Source organism: Halichoerus grypus, chromosome 1, assembly GCF_964656455.1.
Source record: "Halichoerus grypus chromosome 1, mHalGry1.hap1.1, whole genome shotgun sequence".
Classification (NCBI taxonomy): domain Eukaryota; kingdom Metazoa; phylum Chordata; class Mammalia; order Carnivora; family Phocidae; genus Halichoerus; species Halichoerus grypus.
In genome coordinates this window covers 170,148,016-170,169,102 of record NC_135712.1, presented here as the reverse complement: position 1 = coordinate 170,169,102, position 21,087 = coordinate 170,148,016, and positions in this window count along the sequence as shown.

Below are 21,087 nucleotides of genomic sequence, written 5' to 3'. Positions count from 1 at the left end.
CCATCCACCAGCCCAGGAGAGAAGCCTGGAACAGATCTTTCTCCCAGCTTCAGAAGGAATCAGCCCTCCTGACACCTTGATTTTGGACTTGTGATTTCCTTGCATACTCCTCTAGCAAACTAATACCCTAACCAACACTGCAGAGTTCTCCCTACTCAAAACTCCCTCTCCCTAGCCAGTGTGATCATACCTTGGCTAACACTGAAAAGTTTTATCAAGACTTTTTCTTTTTTTTTTTAAAGATTTTATTTATTTATTTGACAGAGAGAGACACAGCGAGAGAGGGAACACAAGCAGGGGGAGTGGGAGAGGGAGAAGCAGGCTTCCCACAGAGCAGGGAGCCCCATGTGGGGCTTGATCCCAGGACCCTGGGATCACGAACTGAGCTGAAGGCAGACGCTTAACAACTGAGCCACCCAGGTGCCCCAAGACTTTTTCATCTTTTACTGCTCAGTGTATATTCATCTCTATATCCTTTCTTCCAGCCCATAGTCTTTGTAGGGGGCATTTTTTTAAACTTACTATTCCAATGGTCTTGATAATGAAAAAATACTAACAATAGCTATTATTGAATGGTTTCCATGTTCAGGCTTCATGCTAAATTAAACTCTTTACATGAATTCTCTCCTTTACTGCCATGTTAATGGACTCATGGACATGCGGTAGCATCTCTAGCCTCCTTCTGTTTCGGTTTCCCAGATGGGTGGTGTCCTGTGCATATTAGACATCCATTATGTGTTGATGATTCTGCTACTCTGGTGTAAATCTTGAAAAATGATCATGTCCCAGTGTGGAATTATAACTAGCTGTACTCTAACTACTGTAGTCTTCAGAAAAGAAGAGTTGGCATTTGGATGGCATTTATTCCAGGAATCACAATTTTCTCTGAATTGAATTCAATTGGAATTTCTCTCAAATTTTCCCAGTATTTCAATTCACTGAATAAATTCCCGCCCTCTCCGTGAGCTCTAAGCAGTCAAACATTAACTGTTCAGGTGGTCGGAAAGCCGAATAGGATGTGAATGTTACCAGGTGAGTAATAGCACAAGGCAAGGATGGTTATGCTGAAATCTAAGGGCGGAGCAAGCAGCAGCTGTTGGGGCTTGAGGAGCAGCGGCTGGTGGAGGCCAGGGTGGCAAGGAGTCTGGTGTGGGGCAGGTGGCTGGGCAGTGAGTGCAGCAGGTGGGGCTGGCTTGGGCAGGCCATGGCCCACTTGAGGGACTAGACTGTCAGAGCAGGATCTGGAAACAGAGCAGTGCAGAAGAGTTTGTGGAGAGGCAAGGTGGGCTCGTGTCAAGAGCAGAAAGGGAAGTTGATCAGTGGAGAATGGGCTGACAGCAGCTTTGGATTTTTGTCATTTAGGTTGCAGCTGCTGGCTAATGCAGGACTGTTTGGGGGAGACAGATGTCAAAGCCTGATGTTAGCAAACCTCCTGCAGAAGCACTGTGCAAACACAGCCAGAGTGGAGTGTGACAGGGAGAACAAAGTTGTGTGTTTCTTTCCTTTTTTGCTCACAATCTATCTCTTCACATCAGGGAAGTAACTTGCATTTTACTCTCTGAACTCTGTAAGGGACCACCTAAGAAATGTGTGCTCTCAGACGTATAGGGTGGGAAAGATGAAAAGTCCTAAAGAACTCTGGTGTTTTAACTAAAGTTCTGAAGAGGGTGGAGACATGCATTTATTAATTCATGCCCAGGTGTTCTCCATCTAGAATGGCCTCGGTTCAGTTAATGTTTTGTAAGATTCTGCACCCAATTCCGATGCATGGGGTTTTCTCCCACACCACCAGTCAATTCTCAGACATTAGCTGGGTGTCCTATGATTCAACTCAAATGTGATACCATCCACCCAGAAATAGCATTGGATTCCACAGGTGAAAATCACAGTCCTGCAAGCCTGTCCCCACTTCAGATGCTACTCACAAGTCCAGATTGTTACCTGTACTTCTGACCAACTGGCCTGTAGAGCAGAGCTTCCCACATCCTCCTCCTCTGGTTTGGTTAATTTGCAAGAATAGCTTACTAAACTCAGGAAACCTATTTCTTCATTAGAATACTAGTTTATTACAAAGGATATTAAAGGGTAAGAATCAACAGCTAGAGAAAAAGATATATAAGAAGAGGTTTCCAACAAAGCTTCTGTCTTTGTGGAGTCGGGGGCCCAGCACACTGGCATATGGAAGCATTTTCGTTTACCAACTAGCAGTTCTCTAAACCCCTTCCTTTTGCGTATTTATAGAATCTTCATTCCTTAGACATGATTGATTGAGTCATTGGCCATTGGTGATTGATTCAACATCTAGCCCTCTCCCCTCCCTGGAAATTATGGGGTAGGACTAAAAGTTCCAACCTTTCAATCATGGTTGGTTCCCCTGACAACCAGCCCCCATCCTTAGGTGCTTTCCAAAAAACACCTGACATAACAAAAGACACATTTAGGGCTCTTTTCATTTAGGAAGTTCCAAGGTTTTTGTTTTGTTTTGTTTTGTTTTAAGATTTTATTTACTTATTGGAGAGAGAGAGAGTGTGTGTGCATGAGCAGGGGAGGGGCAGAGGGAGAGAGAGAATTTCAAACAGACTCTGTGCTGAGCATGGAGCCTGATGGGGGGCTTGATCTCACAACCCCAAAATCAGGACCTGAACCCAAACCAAAAGTTGGACACCCAACTGACTGAGCCACCCAGGCACCCCAGGAAGTTCCCAGGTTTTTCATACCTTTGTGCCCCAAATGGAAATGAAGAACAAATGTATATTTCTTACTATAAATTACAATATCACACTCTTTCAGTGTAGAAGATTTAATTGTTGCTTTCTGGTTTCATTTTTTCCTGCCAGAGAAACTACTAATGTGTTTTTCCAAGTGTGACATGGATGTCTGATGCCTTCACAGAGACCTTGTCTGTCTACTGGAAAAGGCCCAGCGTCCTTTTCCGTGCAGTATAAAAATTTTTTTTAATGCATGAAGTTTAGTATTGAATTTGCTCAAACTAGCTGACAGCAACAGTCATAATCCTGTGTGTATTTCTTCTGGGAGTTCATTAATTATATTCACAACTGTGTAGCAGTAAAAGATTACGTGCTTGGATTTCTCTAGTTTGAAGTTCATTCATCTTGTATTCTGGTAGTGCTCCTTATGCTTGCCCCTGCCACTATTCACTTCCCATTTCTTCTCCAACCACAAGCAGACTCCCCACTAAGCATGGAGCCCAATGCAGGGCTCAATGTCACCACCCTGAGATCATAACCTGAGCCAAAACAAGAGTCAGACACTTAATTGACTGAGCCACCCACATGCCCCATTAGATTGTTTAGTTCTATGTAGCTGCAGGGCTGGCTCTTCAGCAGGGATTGATGGAATCCTCCTTCCCTTTGGTTCCACAGGGATGCCAGAGTCCTGGATCAAGTCCAAGGGAAGAACAGGCTCTCCTTCTTTCCTAACCCTCCCTTCCTCTCACACTGGCACAGTCCCTTCTGTGTGCAAGGCACTAGGGATAGAAAAGCACTAGGGATAAGACACAGCTCTGCCTACTCTAGTAGGAGGACCACAAGAATGTACCTCATTTTAACATAACATAAAAATTCAAAAAATTACAAATAATAGCAAAGCCCTGAGTTTGTACTAGGACTTCAGGATGGGATGAGGCTTAGTGATAGAAAAACCTGCGGTGGGTAAATGTCTAGCTATTATTTGATAATAAAAACAGGTTTTTATACTTACTGCAAATACAAAGCCAGATTTGAAACAGATATTACAACAAAGCAATATAGTACAGTGGTAGAGGGCTCATGAAGGAAGTCTACCAGGATTTAGTATCATGGTGAACACAAAGGAGGAAGTGATCAGTTCTCACAGATTCTTAGAGAGGTGGTACTTGAGCTGAGTCTCGTGAGATTAAGTGTAGACAAGGGAACAATTTTAGGCAAAATGAACACCATGAAAAGAGACCAAAAGAAGGCATTTAGGAATGAGGCAGTGGGGTGCATTTGCCTATCTCCACGTTGTTTATTGATATGGATGGTGAATAGAGGACACGTTTTGGGAAAGATGATGGAGGCAGGACCAAAATCATGAAGTATTTTGTATATAAGATTGCACAAAGGAACCTGGTGTCAGACATACACAAATAACAGATTTTATTTTCCATCAAGCTTTACTAATAATTTAAAAAATACAATAGTGGGGGAGAGATGTGTTAAGTAGCTGATGAGGATTAAGGCATGCACTTGTGATGAGCACAGGGTGTTGTATGGAAGTGATGAATCACTAAGTTGTACACCTGAAACTAATATTATACTATATGTTAACTAACTGGAATTTAAATAAAAAAATACAATTAATCATGATGTACATGCAATAAAGAGAGAAGTGCAAGATCATCAACACAGCTCTGCAGACTTTTCTTGCTGACTCAGGATGCATTCAGACCAACATACGAGGTCATTAAGTAATGTGTGTGGCTACATTATTTACATGAAATGGAGCTGTTTTGTAGTCACAATTTCAATTTTATACTCCCATATAGTTACATAGCTTATGTGATGTTTTCTAAGGAGCCATGTTCCATCAATCCATAGTATTCTAGGTTTGTTTACCATAAGTAGCCCTAAACAGATTTGGTACATCTTGCTAAAAGCCTTCCATAGATAAGGCTTCTTCCACCAGCAAATGACATTATTATACTTGCTATGGGGTCTATTATTATGTTACTATCATATTTAAAAGGAGATTTGGCCTCACTACCTTCTTTCCTTCCTGGGTAATTATCTGTCCAACCTCCCCATCCAGGAAATGGAGAGAATGTTTCCCAGTATGCATTTAGACTACCATAAAACCTGGTGCTGTTTATAATGGACTCCAGAGACCATCTGAATCATCCGGGTCACTTGGTAAAATGTGTCTATCTGAGCCTTGCCCAGGATCTAAGGAATCAGATCTTTAAAGCTGGGGAAAAGTAGGACATTCGAACATAATGGGGCCAACGCCCACCCAAAAAGTGGGGGAGCTGCAGGATGTGGTCTGAGCGCAGTGACAGAGATGCAGGTACTTGCCCTCAGGCTCTCCTCTCCTCCCCCAGATTGTTAAGGATTTGCATTTTAAAGATGCTCACAAAGGATTCAAGATGGTAATGTAGAAAGATCCTGAATTCACCTTTTCCCACAGACATACTGAATCTACAACTAAAATGGAAAAACTTCCTCTGAGACAAACTAAAAACACAGAGTAAACAAGCAAATAAAAAGCAAAAATGAAAGCAAAAAACCAAACACACACACAGTGAAGTGGGTAGGAAGCTGGGGACACAATCTCACCATAGACCTCCTCCCAGCTCTATGACCCACAATCAGGAGGGAACTCAAAATCCAGAGCTTCTTCCTGTGAAGAGAAGGGTTTCAACTCCACAGTGGGCACCCCAACTTCTAAGACCTGAGAAATGAGTCCTCTAAACATCTACCTTTGAAAACCAATGGGGTTGGGGCGCCTGGGTGGCTCAGTCGTTAAGTGTCTGCCTTTGGCTCAGGTCATGATCCCAGGGTCCTGGGATTGAGCCCCACTTCGGGCTCCCTGCTCGGCGGGAAGCCTGCTTCTCCCTCTCCCACTCCCCCTGCTTGTGTTCCTGCTCTGGCTATCTCTCTCTCTGTCAAATAAATACACATCCCTCTCAAGCGTACCTGAAACATTCTCCAGGATAGATAATATGTTAGGCCAATACAAGCCTTAATAAATTGAAAGACTGAAATCATACCAAGTCTACAAGCCATACCACTTTGAATGTACCCAGTCTTGTCTGAAATCATACCAAGCACCATTTCCAACTACAATGGTATGAAATTAGAAATCAGTTTTACAAGGGGCACCTGGGTGGCTCAGTCAGTTAAGCATCTGCCTTCAGCTCAGGTCATGATCCCAGGGTCCTGGGATTGAGCCCTGTGTTGGGCTCCCTGCTTAGCAGGGAGCCTGCTTCTCCCTCTCCCTCTGCCCCTCCCCCTGCTGTGCGTGCACTCTCTCTCCTCTCTGTGTCAAATAAATAAATAAATAAACGATCTTAAAAAAAAAGAAATCAGTTACAAGAAAACTGGAAAATTCACAAATATGTGAAGATTAAACAAAATGCTATCAAAAAACAGTCAAAAAAGAAATCACAAAAAAAATCTTTTGAGACAAATAAAAATATAAATACAACATAAACTTATGGGATGCAGCAAAAGCACTTCCAAGAGGAAAGTTCTAAGCAATAAATGCCTACATCAAGAAACAGGTGTCTTTTTTTTTTAAGTGTCTCAAACAACTTAATACCTCAAGGAAATAGAAAAAAAAAAAAAAGGACAAACACAGCCTAAAGTTAACAGAAGGAAGGAAATAAAGATCAGAGTGGAAATAGAGACTAAAGAGACAATAGAAAAAATGATCAGTGAAACTAGGAGTTGGTTCCTGGAAAAGAAACTGAACTGCCAAACCTTTAGGCAGACTTACCAAGAATAAATGTAGGACTCAAATATATAAACTCATATATGAAACAAGAGACATTACAACTGTATTTCTGTACAGAAATACAAAGAACTATAAGAGACTACTGTGAACAACTCTATACCAATTGGACTACTTAGGAAACATGGATGAATTCCCTAAAAATGTACAACCTACCAAGAATGAAAGATCAAAAAACCCTAGAAAAACTGAACAGATCTATTACTAGTAAAGATATTATATCAGTAACCAAAAACCTACCCAAACACAAAAGTCCAGGACTAGGAAGCTTCACTGGTTAATTCTACTACACATTCAAAGGATTCATAACAATCCTTCTCTAACTCTTCCAAGACAAAAAAAAAAAAAAAAAATAGAAGAAGAGGAAACATTTCCAAACTCATTTTATGAGGCCAGAATTACCCAGACACCAAAAAAAGACAAGGATGCCATAGGAAAAGAAAACTACAGGCCAACGTCCCTGATGAACATAAATGCCAAAATCTTCAAAACAATATTAGCACACCAAATTCAACAACACATTCAAAGACTCAAACACCTGAAGCTAACATAATGTTATATGTCAATTATACCTTAATAAAAAAAAAAGCTCACAAGACAATCCTTAGCTAATATTTGATATTTCAGGAATGAATGCTGGAGATGTTTGAAGTGAGTTTCAACATTTGAACTGGGGCAAATTTTGAGATTTCCAGTTGCTTAAACTAAACAAAGCTAGTATGAAAATTGAGAAACCAATCTGGGAGATAAGGAATAAAATGTCTAGGGCATGCTGCCTGCCTAAGACTCCTGGAATGAAAAAGATGGAGTGAAAAGTATTTCTTACTCTAATCAGAGCTCTGACAATTCCACTGGTTTTGAAGAAATTAACTTTTCAGGAACACCCATTCATTACCCGGATTCTGTGGTTGTTCTTCATGACTAATTGAAATGTACTTTGGTATGAAACTACCCTTTTATCCAAATAAAACAATTGAAATATGCTTGATATGCTGTTTCAAAGCTAAAATTCAAATATTTTAGGGCGGATATTTTAAAAATACCCTTGTTGAATTATCTTTAACTATATTTAGAAATAAACCCATTGCTTAAGTCCTAATATTTAGTCCATTGTTTGCTTTAGTCTAGTGGCACTGAGAGAAATAATAAAACTGAAGTGATGATAAAAATAATTGTCACCTACAATGTATTCTGGCAGCCAAATTCATGGGCTTTGTAGTTAGCCAGCCACAGATCAAATTCCAGATCTACCATATTCTCATTGTATGACATTAGGCAATTTAACCTTTCTAAGCATTAGTTTCCACCTTTCTAAACTGGGGTTAGTAATAAAACCTACCGTTAAATGTTGAGAAATTAATATGAGAACATCCATGTAAAGCAGTGAAACCAAAGTAAGTGTTGAACACTCAACAAATAGTAACTGTTATTAGAGTCATCGGATATGTATTTGTAGGACATGTGATTTTAACCTACACACATTAATTTCTCTCTTCTGTAGCAGACAAATGTTTCTTTTCTTAACCCACTGCCCATTTCCTTATTCCATGTTTTCCTGGTAGGCCTGTGAATCAGGTTACCTCTTCTTTAAGAAGTGGGTGCATGACCCATACGAATTCACTTATGATCTCCCTACAGGGAATTGAATCTTAAGAAGAGAAAATGTTTGGAAAAGAAACACTTAGGATAATCCATGAAGAATTTATCCATAATTCCTCCTCCCTGTTCCTTAATACTGGTTATATTTCTCTATCCTTTCTTAGATTTGATGTGCTACCCAGATTTCTTTAATACACTCATTTTTATTTTCAATAGAACAGTTTTTTGATACTTATAACCAAAAGTCCCTCAATGATATATCAATATTCATGTTTCAGATGTGTATCAATTGACTCTGTATATTCAATAGTTTATAAAAACTTTGTATTTTCATTTGTGCACTTTTTCTTCTTCTTTTTCTTTTTTGAGAGAACACAAGCAGGAGGTGGGGTGGGGAAGAGGGGAGGAGCAAAGGGAGAGGGAGAGAGAGAGAGAGAATCTCAAGCTGGCCCCATGCCCAGCTTGGAGCCTGATGCAGGGCTTGATCTGACCATGAGATCATGACCTGAGCTGAAATCAAGAGTTGGATGCTTAACTGACTGAGCCACTCAGTTGCCCTCCTACTCTTTCATTTAATGTTATTATATAAATTTATTCTAATGATATTAAAATATTTTGCAAGCATCATTTTTAATGGGTACATGCTCTTCCACCATAGAGTTCTACTGTACTTATTTCCCTATTTTAACATTTCAGATATTACTAGTTTTTGCTTTTGTAAATTAAGTACAGGGATGTTTGATGACTAATTTCAGTGTAACCTCACCAACTTTGTATCTTCTGTTTAAACTAGACCAAATCAGGCCAGAGTGAATAAAACTGGAAATCCCTCAACCTCACACTAGACAGTGGCACATGTCCTGAATATCACAGACTTTCTCATATCCCTTTCAGCTTGCCTCAGTAAGCTCCCAACCACAGGTTCCATTTACTTGGCATCTATCTCAAGAGTATAGACAAATACTTGAAAATATTTTTATAATTTACAATTATAATTTATATATATATAAATTTCAACAGACAAGTGCTGAGTGTTGAATGTCCTAATACCTATTGGAAATAATCTCTAATTTTGGAAAAAAAAATATACTAAGATAGACCATCACAGAAGGTATTTTAGGTGGTACTCTTTAGTTGCACCAACTCTGCCTATACTCCTAAAGCTGGTTTTGCACCATGGAATCCAATACAGAACTAAAGAAGCTGAGAAAATCAGTCTTATGAAAAGGTTGCACTAAAATGTATTTCAGGAAACAATAATGCTCACCAAAAGTCAACTTGTAATCATCCTAGATTGATGACCATGTCTTCCTTATGCTTCAAAATTATCATATTTTTTATGCTTTAGAATCCTTAGGTCTTTCTGAAACCTGAACCCAGAGAGATGATTTCTTTTTCTTTATAAATGTAGACATTCAGGGTTCTAGGTGGCTTACTATGCATATAAAATCACAGAAATCTGTGAGAGTTCATATAGTATTCCATTTTTGGAAAAGGCACAGTGTAAGTTTTTATGTGAAGAGACAGAATGTGATTTAAGTTTGCTATTACTGAAGTTTCTTAAAAAGTTCTATAAATGGTAACAGTACATTTTACTAACCCAATTAAAGCAACTTCTTGAAACATAATTCTAGTAATTAGTATATTTACTGGGAATCATAAATTCATTTCAGTATTAAGTGAAATTAAAATTAACTTTATTATTTTCCATTTGAAAAACAATAACACTTTTATTTTTGGGGATAGTATAATAACATCCAGTGAATCCAATTTGATTTGGTGATTAGATTTCTCCAAACCAGGTCTACTTTTCCTGGCATGTGTCACCCCTCTGCCTCTTCCTTTGGATAGACTGATATTTTTCATTGTTTCTAGGAATGTCACACCCATGAATATATTTACTTAGTGTCACCAATTTCAACATAGTATCAATGACCTGATTTGTCTGTTATTTTCACCCATCTCTTCGATCACTATTACAAAGTACTGAATCCCTGATAAATTTAAATAAGCTGGGGCTCCTGGGTGGCTCAGTCGTTAAGTGTCTGCCTTTGGCTCAGGTCATGATCCCAGGGTCCTGGGATTGAGCCCCGCATCAGGCTCTCTGCTCCGCGGGATGCCTGCTTCTCCCTCTCCCACTCCCCCTGCTTATGTTCCCTCTCTCACAGTCTCTCTCTGTCAAATAAATAAATAAAATCTTTAAAAAAAAAAAAAAAAAAAAAATTTAAATAAGCTGTTCCTAAGTGTTTTGTTCACAAGACCCCTTTAGACTCCTAAAAATTATTGAGGACCCTAAAAAGCCTTTGTTTATGTGAGTTATATCTATTGATAATTACCAATTTAGAAATTAAACCTGAAAAGAAATGGAATTATTTATTTCCTAATTCATGTAAACCAATTACATGTTAACATTAATAACATAGTTATATGAAAAATAAAACTATATTCTAAAGCAAACAACTAGTGAGAAGAGTGTTGTTGTTTTATATCTTTTTAATCTCTGTTGGACTCATATCTATTTCTGCCTTCAGTTTGTTTCAATATGTTGTTTTGGTTGAAGTAAATGAAGAAAATCTGGCCACATAAACATAAGTAGCTGGGCAAGGGAAAAGAATATTTTAATATCCCATTCAGAGATAATTGTGGGTAATCATTTTAGGTACTACAACAAAACCTGACAAATGGTTGTTTCTAAAAGGTTAATTGCAGTGTGGAATCTGAAATCATATCAGTGCACTGAAATTCTATCAATGCTCTATTTCATTAATATCTCTTGATCTCTCTTGTATTTTGAATAGATCTTTTATCCACACATAATTTTTTTAACATCATGCATTGATCTCTTAAAGGATATTGGTTTTACTCTGTTAATATATTGTTAAAGCAAAAATATTTTGAGACTTATTAAAATGGTAAGGAAGAATTTAATCAGTATTATAGAAACAGGTTTCAAGATTATTATAATGGGGGAGAAATCAGGCTCAATTCTGAATACAGCAGAGACAGCTGTGGATTTATAGCTATTAAGCATAGTAAGGGGGGTCAGTGGATGAAAAATTACTAAAAGCATACATCAAAGGTAGGGAGATTATTCCTTAACCAGCTTAACAGGACTTTTGCAGGAGTTAGGTCAAGGACTTATGCCTCAAAGGTGGGGGATAAGGCACCTGATCAGATACTGAGGGCAATCAGATATCAAGGGATTCTCGATAAACTGACCCAGTGTAAATCCAGCCAAACTGAAGCATGTAGGCCCATGACTAATGATTGTTAAGGAGTATTTGTCAACATCTTCAAAATATTGACCTATTTCATTTTCAGAAAATCACTATTGTTGATATCACAACTACACTCATCAGAAAAGTCTGTAAGTATTGGGAAGCTATGAAGCTGACAGTGGTGGAGTTTTCCAATATTCTAATTTGTACTTTAAAGTTGAAATTCTAAAACTGGCAATGAATAGCATTATTTTTTTTTCCTTGAGGTAACAAGTTATTTTTTTTAGACAATGTCTGTCAAATACCTAATGCTGAATTATCATAGTTTGTCTGTCTGTTGTTCTTTCAAGTAAAAATGGCATTCCATGAGAAAAGTGGCTAGTTCAGCTGGCAACCAAAACAATGATGCAAGAGGTCCATCTTGAGATAGCCATCACATCTCAGTGCCGTGTTTTTTGGGTACTTCCAAGGGTGTCACGTTAAAATCTTAAAATGTTAAAAAGATGTGCACTCAAGGGTTAAGATTTAACATTTTTTTTTTTTTACTGTTCCATCAAGGACAGTCTTAAATGAAAATGGAATTTTTTTTTTCAGGTGCAAGAGCCTTTTGATGAAGAATACAACAAATAGTAGTACAGTTTGGTTCCACTACTTTGATTCATGCTAAGGTGCCAGCAGTTTTACCCACCATTGCTTTTGCTCCAATTAATGCAAATGTTAACCAGTGAAAAAGGCAATTACCATTAATATTGTTAGGAAAACAGTTTTGATCTCATGGACCCCTTGAAAGGGTCATGGAGACTTCCAGAATATGCAAACAATACTTTGAGAACTGCTGATTTAGACTATCAAAATTTGGGAACTAATTTGTATTATACCATCATATGCTAATCTTTTTAATCTAATTTACTGGGGGGAGTGGTTCCCTAGGTTGATGTTTTACTACTCTAATCCCATTAAAATGTTTTTAAATGTGTGTGTGTATAGGGTGCCTGGGTGGCTCAGATGGTTGGGCATCTGCCTTCAGCTCAGGTCATGATCCCAGCGTCCTGGGATGGAGTCCCACATTGGGTTCCCTGCTCAGCGGGGAGCCTGCTTCTCCCTTTCCTTCTCCTGCTCCCCCTGCTTGTGCTCTCTCTCTCTCTAATAAATAAATAAAATCTTTAAAAAAAATGTGTGTGTATATGTGTATGTGTATATGTGTGTGTGTGTGTGTGTGTCTAGGAAGAGAGAAAATAAAAGACAGAAAAATCAAGTGCAAGAGAAAGAGAATGTATGAAGGGCTGTCTTAAAGGAAAAGTGACTAATGAAGTAGGGTCCAGTTTCTTTATTTTGGGCCTCATTCAGGGATGCTATTTGCTGTTTGCTAGCCTGGCTCTGCAAGAAAGTTAATCCTGAGACAAATACTTGCATGAGGTAATTGAGTTGGGAATATGATCCTCTGGGAATATGATCCTCAGGAAAAGAGGGAAAGCCAATAAAATGCTTTTTTCAATTTTTTGAGATAGCTCCCCACCTCTCCTTTCCAAGACACCTGTGCTCAATCTTTCCAGGACCTTCTGAAGATCGTTTAAATCATCTACCCAGGAGAAGAAAGGGGAAGAATTTCTTCACTGACTCTAGTGCTCCATAACTCAAGGACGACAACAAAGGCATTTACTATATCCTCATAGTGATGAGGGAACAGAAGGCTGGCTGAAGACGAAGCATAAGCTGACACCCTGCAACCTCCCCCCATCCTCCGCTCCTGGGTGGGACATGTGTGACATTCTTCCAGGGATCTCCCAACTAAATGTTAATACCTTGCTAGAGGGGAAAACAACCTTAACTTGACAATGGCAAGACTTCTAGTATCTTGTAGGTATCTTGTAGGTGGGTCCTCTTTAGCATATGAAAGTTCTTCTGAAACCTTCCTTTTCCTTACTTCCCAAATCCTAAGGATAATCAGCCACTCCTCAAGATCCTGGTGTAGCAGCTCTTTCTGCCCACGGATCCTGTCCCCGTGCTTTAATAAAATCACCTTTTGCACCAAAGACGTCTCAAGAATTCTTTCTTGGCCATCAGCTTGGAACCCTAACGTCTTTCCTACAACAATAGTACTTTTGATTTGGCATGGATAACTTCAGAGTGGTTCTTAGCTGAATCCCATGTTATAGCACTAAAGAAATCTAAGGGCAGAAAGAGAGAGGTATGATGAGGAAGCTGGAAGCCACTTAGTGGCCAGAGTCAGATGTGAAGCTGAGGGTGTGCCAGAGGTGTTCAATATGCTGCTTTTTTCCTACTTATATGACCATCGGTCTGTAGAATCACTATTAGGATCACTATTAGTATCACCTGATAAGGCCTCTATCCCCGTGTTCTTGGCCCAGCTGTCAGAACTAGGGAGCTGAGATGGAACCTCTTAAATAATTTATGTGAACTGGGCACAGAGTAGGCAGTCAGTCAATGTCAGTCACCTAAGAAGGGGCATATACCTGACGCTAGAGATATCTGAACACACAGACCAAACCAGTCTGTTATAAATAGTATAAACTTGAAGGAGGTTTAAGTTTGTTTGCCTATATGTGATATTGTGATTTATGGTAAGAAATAAGTATTTGATCCTGTCCCTGTTCCTGGTTCAGAGCTCCTGAAAGCCTTGGAATTTCCTGTGATGAGCAGCATGAAGAAATCTTGTTATGTTAACGAAGTGACTTTTAGAAAGCACATTGGTTCCCAATGGAACCAACCACAGGATTATAGGGTTGGAACTTTCAGTCCCAACACCCCTGTCCATGGAGAGGAAAGAGACTGGATATTGATTGAGTTCAATTGCCAATGGTTCAGTGAGTTAATCAACCATGGCTATGTGATGAAGCCTCCATAAATATCCACAAGGATCGTGTTTGGAGATCTTCCAGGTTGGTGAATACCTGGAGATTCAGAGAGAATGGCATAGTTGGAGAGGGCATGAAGCTCCACACCCTTTTCCCCATACCTCACCCTGTGCATCTCTTCCATCGGACTGTTCCTGGTTATATCCTTTTATAATACGTAAGAAGTTAAAATGTTTGAGTTCTGTGAGCGCCTCTAGCAAACGTAAGAAGTTAAAATGTTTGAGTTCTGTGAGCGCCTCTAGCAAATTAATCGAACCAATGGGAACCTCTGATTTATAGCCAGTTGGTCAGAAGCTCAGGTGACAACCTAGATTTGTAACTGGCATCTGAAGTGGAGGTTGGGCAGTCTGGTAGGAACTGAGCTCTTAACCTGTAAGATATGACGATGTCTCCAGATAGATAGCATCAGAACTGAGTTGAATTGTAGAACTGCTTGGTATGGGGAAAAACAAAACAAAACACACACTGGAACTGGTGTGAGAATTGTACCATACAAAAACAGACAACTCTATCAAAGTAATGAGCAGAAGCTTTCATACCTCCTATCATGTGGATGGATTCATAAAGCTCTTATTTTCTAAACACAAATAGAAATAGTAGCTAACACTTATGGTACTTTGAACTTGGTATATCCACAGGGTGGATGTAACAGGGTGCCTGTATGCTGCTGAGTTGTCTACAATGTACACTCACTGTCACTCTTTGGCTTTAACAGCACAACCTCCTAATTTAAGAGACTTAAAAATGACCATGGTCTTTGAAAGAGTCCTAGTTTAGGAGTTTAAGAAATTATTCAGAGGTGAGTTTATAAATTTATGTATGATGAAGAATTATTTTAATGTAACTCATAATCACAACAATTTGGAAACAACCTTAAGTGTTTCAAAATACAGGAAATTTTTTTTTTTTTTATCATGACCCGAGCCGAAGGCAGACGCTTAATTGACTGAACCACCCAGGTGCCCCCAAAATACAGGAAATTTTTTTAGATAATTTATAGTAAATGGGATCATGAGATATTTTGCATACATTAACATGTTGTTTTGAAAGATAAGGAAGTCCTTATAATCTAAGTACCTTATAAAATGAAGGATATAAAATTTCATATTCAAGATAACAGTTGTGATGGAAAATATGTGCATAGAAACTAAAAAGAAAAAAAATGCACTAAGGTTAACACTGCTTACCTCAAACAGGTTTATGGAAAATTTGCTTTTGTATTCTACTTTCCAATATTTCCCTCTTTTTAAAAATTTTTAAAAAATATTTTATTTATTTATTTGAGAGAGAGAGAGCACACGAGCAGGAGGAGAGGCAGAGGTAGAAGCAGACTCTCCATTGAGCACGGAGCCTGATGTGGGACTTGATCCCAGGACCCTAGGATCATGACCTGAGCTGAAGGCAGACACTCAACTGACTGAGCCACCGAGGTACCCTATTTTCCCTCTTTTTTTATTGTGAGGAAATGATACATTATCAGGAAAAAAAAAAAAAGAGAAGCTAATAATATACTGGAAGAAAAAGCTAAAAAGAGGGTACAAACAGTTAACTAGCCAGTGTGATTGAGAGATCAAAAACAATTCAAGAATTATTAAATATTTAACATGCCAGCCTACTTTTCACTGATTTCTGTCACCCACGTCAAGCCTGGACTTTGTTAGTAATTTTTCTTCCACCAGAGTGCATTGTAGTAGAACTAATCAAAGCAGCTGTACCCTGACTCTCCTAGAAGGCTGTCTGTCTCAGTTTGTGCCAGTTTAGGGCAGGCTATACCATCATTTCTGCACTTTGAAATTCCAACAGCTATTTCCAGCCATATAATGGTGAAGAGAAAATTCTAGAAGAATTTCTAGACTTCGTGGCAAAAGATTTCCTCAGGCCCATCTGATGTTGCTGATGCAGCCCAAGGTCACAGTGGGACACAGAGTATATTATATAAGGCTGGAACAAAGCTTGTAGGGATAGTCATCAATGCTGAATAAATTTGGTCTATTTTTTTTTCCTGTATTCATACTCTGCCCTGTGAAGTGATGGTCTGCCATCATGCTCCTATAATAGCTACAGAGATATCTGGCTCAATTTGTTACTGAAGAGAACTCTACATTTTACCTATGTGATGATTCTTTGGATACCAAAATCCAGAATATGCTTAAACATTTCTTTACTCTTCTTTTCAAAGTCTGGCTTCTGTCCATCACCTGCCTGCCTCTCTAATAGTACCCACATGTCCCTCTTGCTTGACCCCCTTTCCTCTTTGATTATACTTTTTCCTTTAGATCTGGCTTCTCTTATAAATAAGCTAGAAAGCTCCATACTTGCAGTTGTCCCAATAAAATAAATTTTCTGTGGACCTATACATTGTTTGGAGTGGACCTATAACAGAATTTTTCTCCTGCTAAAATTGATCACTACTAGACTATTTCTCTGAAGTACAGTGAGGAAGAATTAGTACAATGGTATACAGGACAGTTGTTCTAGAGATTCAAAACAGCATTCCAATAAACAAACAATCCTAAAATTTGTATGGAACAACAAAAGACCCTGAATAGCTAAAGCAATCTTGAAAAAGAAGAACAAAGCTGGAGGCATTACATTCCCTAATTTCAAACTATAGTACAAAGCTATAGTAATCAAAACAGTAGACTACTGGAATAAAAACAGACACATAGATCAATGGAACAGAATAGAGAGCCCAGAAATAAACCCATGCATATATGGTCAATAAATCTTAACAAAAGAAGCCAACAATATACAGTGGAGAAAGGACAGTCTCCTCAATAAATGGTGTTGGGAAAACTGGACAGCCATAGGCGAAAGAATAAACCTGGACCACTGGCTTAGGCCAGGCACAAAAATTATCTCAAGATATATTAAAGACTTGAATGTGAGAGCTGAAATTATAAAACTCCTAATAATGTTAAAAAAAAGGCAGTAAGTTCCTTCACATAAGTCTTGGCAATGATTTTTTTGGATCTGACCTCCAAAGCAAAGGCAACAAAAGCAAAAATAAATAAGTGGGACTACATCCAACTAAAATTTTTCTACAAAACAAAGGAAACCATCCACAAAATGAAAAGGCAGCTTACTGAATGGGAGAAAATATTTACAAATCATATATCTTATGATGGGTTACTCTCCAAATGCATAAAGAGCACATATGATTTACTAGTCAAAAAAACCAACAAAATCTGATTCAAAAATGGCCAAAGATATGAAAAGACATTTTTTCCAAGAAAAAACATACAGATGATGGTCAACAGGTACATGAAAAGATACTCATCAGTAAGCAGGGAAATTTAAGTCAAAATCCCAGTGAGATATCATCTCATACCTGTTAGAATAGCTATTATTGAAAAGACAAGAAACAAGTGTTGGCAAGGATGTGGAGAAAAGGTAACCTTCATGCACTGTTGGTGGGAACATAAATTAGTACAGCCACTATGGAAAACAGTATGGTGGTCCCCCCCAAAATTAAAAATAGAACGACTATATAATCTGACAATTCCATTTCTGGGTATTTATCTGAAGAAAAGAAAAACTGCAACTTGAAAAGATATATACGCTCCCATATTCATTGCAGCATTATTTACAATAGCTAAGATATAGAAACAACCAAAGTGTCTGTCAATAGATGAATAAAGAAGATATGGTATATACAATGGAGTATTATTCAATCATAAAAAAGGATGAAATCTTACCATCTGCAACAACATGGATGGACCTTTAGGGCACTATGCTAAGTAAAATAATTCAGATAGAAAAAGACAAATGCCATATGATCTCAGTTATATGTGGAATCTAAAAAAAATAAATAAGCAACCAAAAAGCCAAGATCATAGGCACAGAGAACATATTGGTGGTTGTCAGGGGTGGGGCTTGGGGGGTGAGTGAAATTGGTGAAGGGGGTCAAAATGTACAAACTTGTAGTTATAAGATAAATAAATCAGGGGTATATGATACACAGCATGGTAACAATAGTAAATGATACTGTATTTCATATTCAAAAGTTGCTAGGAGAGTAGATGTTAAAAGTTCTCAAAAACAAAAAATCACTCAAAATGGGATTTTGGCTTCCACAATCTCTCACTAGTTGATTAAACCATGATTAATGTTGCTTAAAGGAGCATAAGCAGAATTTATTAATGTGCAATGATGGACAGTTCTCCAAAATGCTATGGACTGGTTTTCTAAAAACAACCTTTGTAGGGAAATTTGGGGTTGAAGAATGAAAAAAACATATAAGCTTTTATGTATAATTTGAGGAGACATATCTGAAAACAAACTTATGATGGAGATCTTACATATACAGGTATTTTTTTTATGTTCACCAAATAGTAAAGATACAACATAAATAAAGGGAAAGCAACACCACCTGAAATTAGCAATAACAATGATGATTTCTGTTAAAAACAAAAACCTTTGAGGATTTTCCTCCTCCCAACATTCAGGACATTTGGTAACAAGTGTAAGAGGGAGGCTCCTATTACTGGGAGGTATAAACTGAAGACTGTTTTGTATTATCCAACTGTCTCCTAATTTTGCTGTGTTACACATGTAGGCAGAGGCACTCTGAGGACCAGCATCAACAGCATCTGTTAGCTAAGGGAGGCCAAAGTGAAAAAACATGGCGGTTCTTCGTAATATAAATTCACAATCATGACACATTTTTTTTTGAAGCCTGCCATTTGCAGGCCTCTCAGAATGTTCAGTAGCATTTGTCTGTACCCCTTTTATGACTTTAGCTATGTTCTACTTTCTGGTATAGCTGTTGGTCTACTGCTTGGGAACAGAACTATGATTAAACTATTGTATTGCCCTTGGACCTGGACTTTTGGTACCCTGGGTGTGACTAAGCAGTGCTTCAATGAAGGAGCACATTTGTGTGTTCACTGGTGAAAAGCACTCTCTACATGGGTATGCTTTTATCCTCAAGAATCTTACAACCCAATGGATATAACCCACTCTGAGCCTCGGTATTTTTCAAAATAGACTGAAAAGCCACAGTTAAATTGTTGGATATAGCAAATAAAGTAAAGCCAAGTAAAGGTAAACACTGTCACAATGAGGTCTATTTGAGGTCATATGACATCTATGTGCGAAGCATAAAAACAAACCCTTTCACCTGGGCAAATGCATCCCTTTGCCAACGTGTACATACTGGTGATGTGCGCCATCTGGTTTTCAGCCCCTAACTACCTGCTTGGTTGGGTGACCACAGGGAAGAACCTACCCAACCATATATGTGCCTCTAATCATTGCTTACCAATTCATAAAGTAAAGGTTGCATTGAAGAGCCAGATCCATGATAATTATCCTTCAGGTATTAAACTAATTGTAACTACTGGTGGTGCCCAGGACACATTTTTAAGCTCTTCAAATCCAACTAGAACTTAGGGACATTTTAAGTTTGTCAGTCTAAAGCATGCTGTGTCAGGTACTTTCAAACCACATCAAAAATACGTTCATCACAGGCTTGTTGTGTAAATCTACAACTACCCTATCATTCTTACCATTCCCTACACCGAGATTGCTGAAGGAAATAATTAAGTTTCTGGGGCACTTCCTAGTTCTCCAATACTCAAACACATCCTGGGCCTTGCCACAGACATCAGTTATTATTAGAGAAACACTTTCTTAACCCTTCACATTTGTATTCCTAGATGCAATATACTGAAGTTTCCAGAAACATCAGGTAAGAAATTTTTATGCAGAGAGCATAAACAAATGTAAGAACCAAAATGTGTTAGGCATTCTCTTGGATGCACAATAGTGCATCCTCACAGTAGTCTTATGAGATACTCTGGTACCAATTCTATTTGGTGAAGAAACTGAGGCCCAGAAAAATTAAATAACCTGCCCAAATTCACTTATACTGAACCTATAAAACCAGAATCTTCTGATGAGAAAAGCTAGATTTCAACTACTTCATTATATTTCCCTAAAGGTTAATATAATGTTATAAATTCAGAAGTCAGAAGCCTATTATTTGTCAACATATGCATCTCATCTAGACAGGATGTTCAGCAAGTGACTTCTCATGCATGACCTCATCAGATACCTTCCGTGACAGGATAAAGATCCCAAGAGCAGGCAGGCTTCCATGATGGAAAAGTAATTACAGAGAGATACTATACTGAGTTGAGACCAGCCACTTTGAAATTTGTATCTAGAGCTGCTTGTTTTGCCCTTTGTATATAAACAGAACAAGTTAAATCTTTTTTCTGTGTATCCACATAACACAATGAAAGATAATTCTCATACTTTCATAGCCTGCCCCCTATCGCACCCCAGCTGAAATCTTCTGCTCTTAGACTTTAAGCATTCTCTGATTATGCGGTTGTCCTTCATATGCTATCACTGGTTTGCATTCCTCTCTATCAAGGTGGGGACTGTTATCTGCATATGTTAGCTATCAACAAAAATAATCTCTATTATGATGTTCCAAATTGGACAAACACCACAGGTGTTTTTTGACCAGTATAAGATAGGGACGATAAGCCTATTCGGTGAATTGTAGTTTCTGTCATGCAGAGCTAGTTATGTTTCCTGCCTAATTCTGGCAAATAGTTATCTGAGGGAGGGTTGACTTCACTGTACTTAACATCTCCACTATGGGAGAGATTTTTTCCTTCTGGGGGTATTACTTTCTCACCCTCTGTAGTCAATACCTACCTGCTCACTGGATTAAATGTAAAACCAATTCTCACTAAGAAGGAGGGTGAATTTAAGAATGATTATTTTGGGGGGCGCCTGGGTGGCTCAGTCGTTAAGTGTCTGCCTTCGGCTCAGGTCATGATCCCAGGGTCCTGGGATCGAGCCCTGCATCGGGCTCTCTGTTCAGCGGGGAGCCTGCTTCTCCCTCTCCCACTCTGCCTGCTTGTGTTCCCTCTCTCACTGTCACTCTC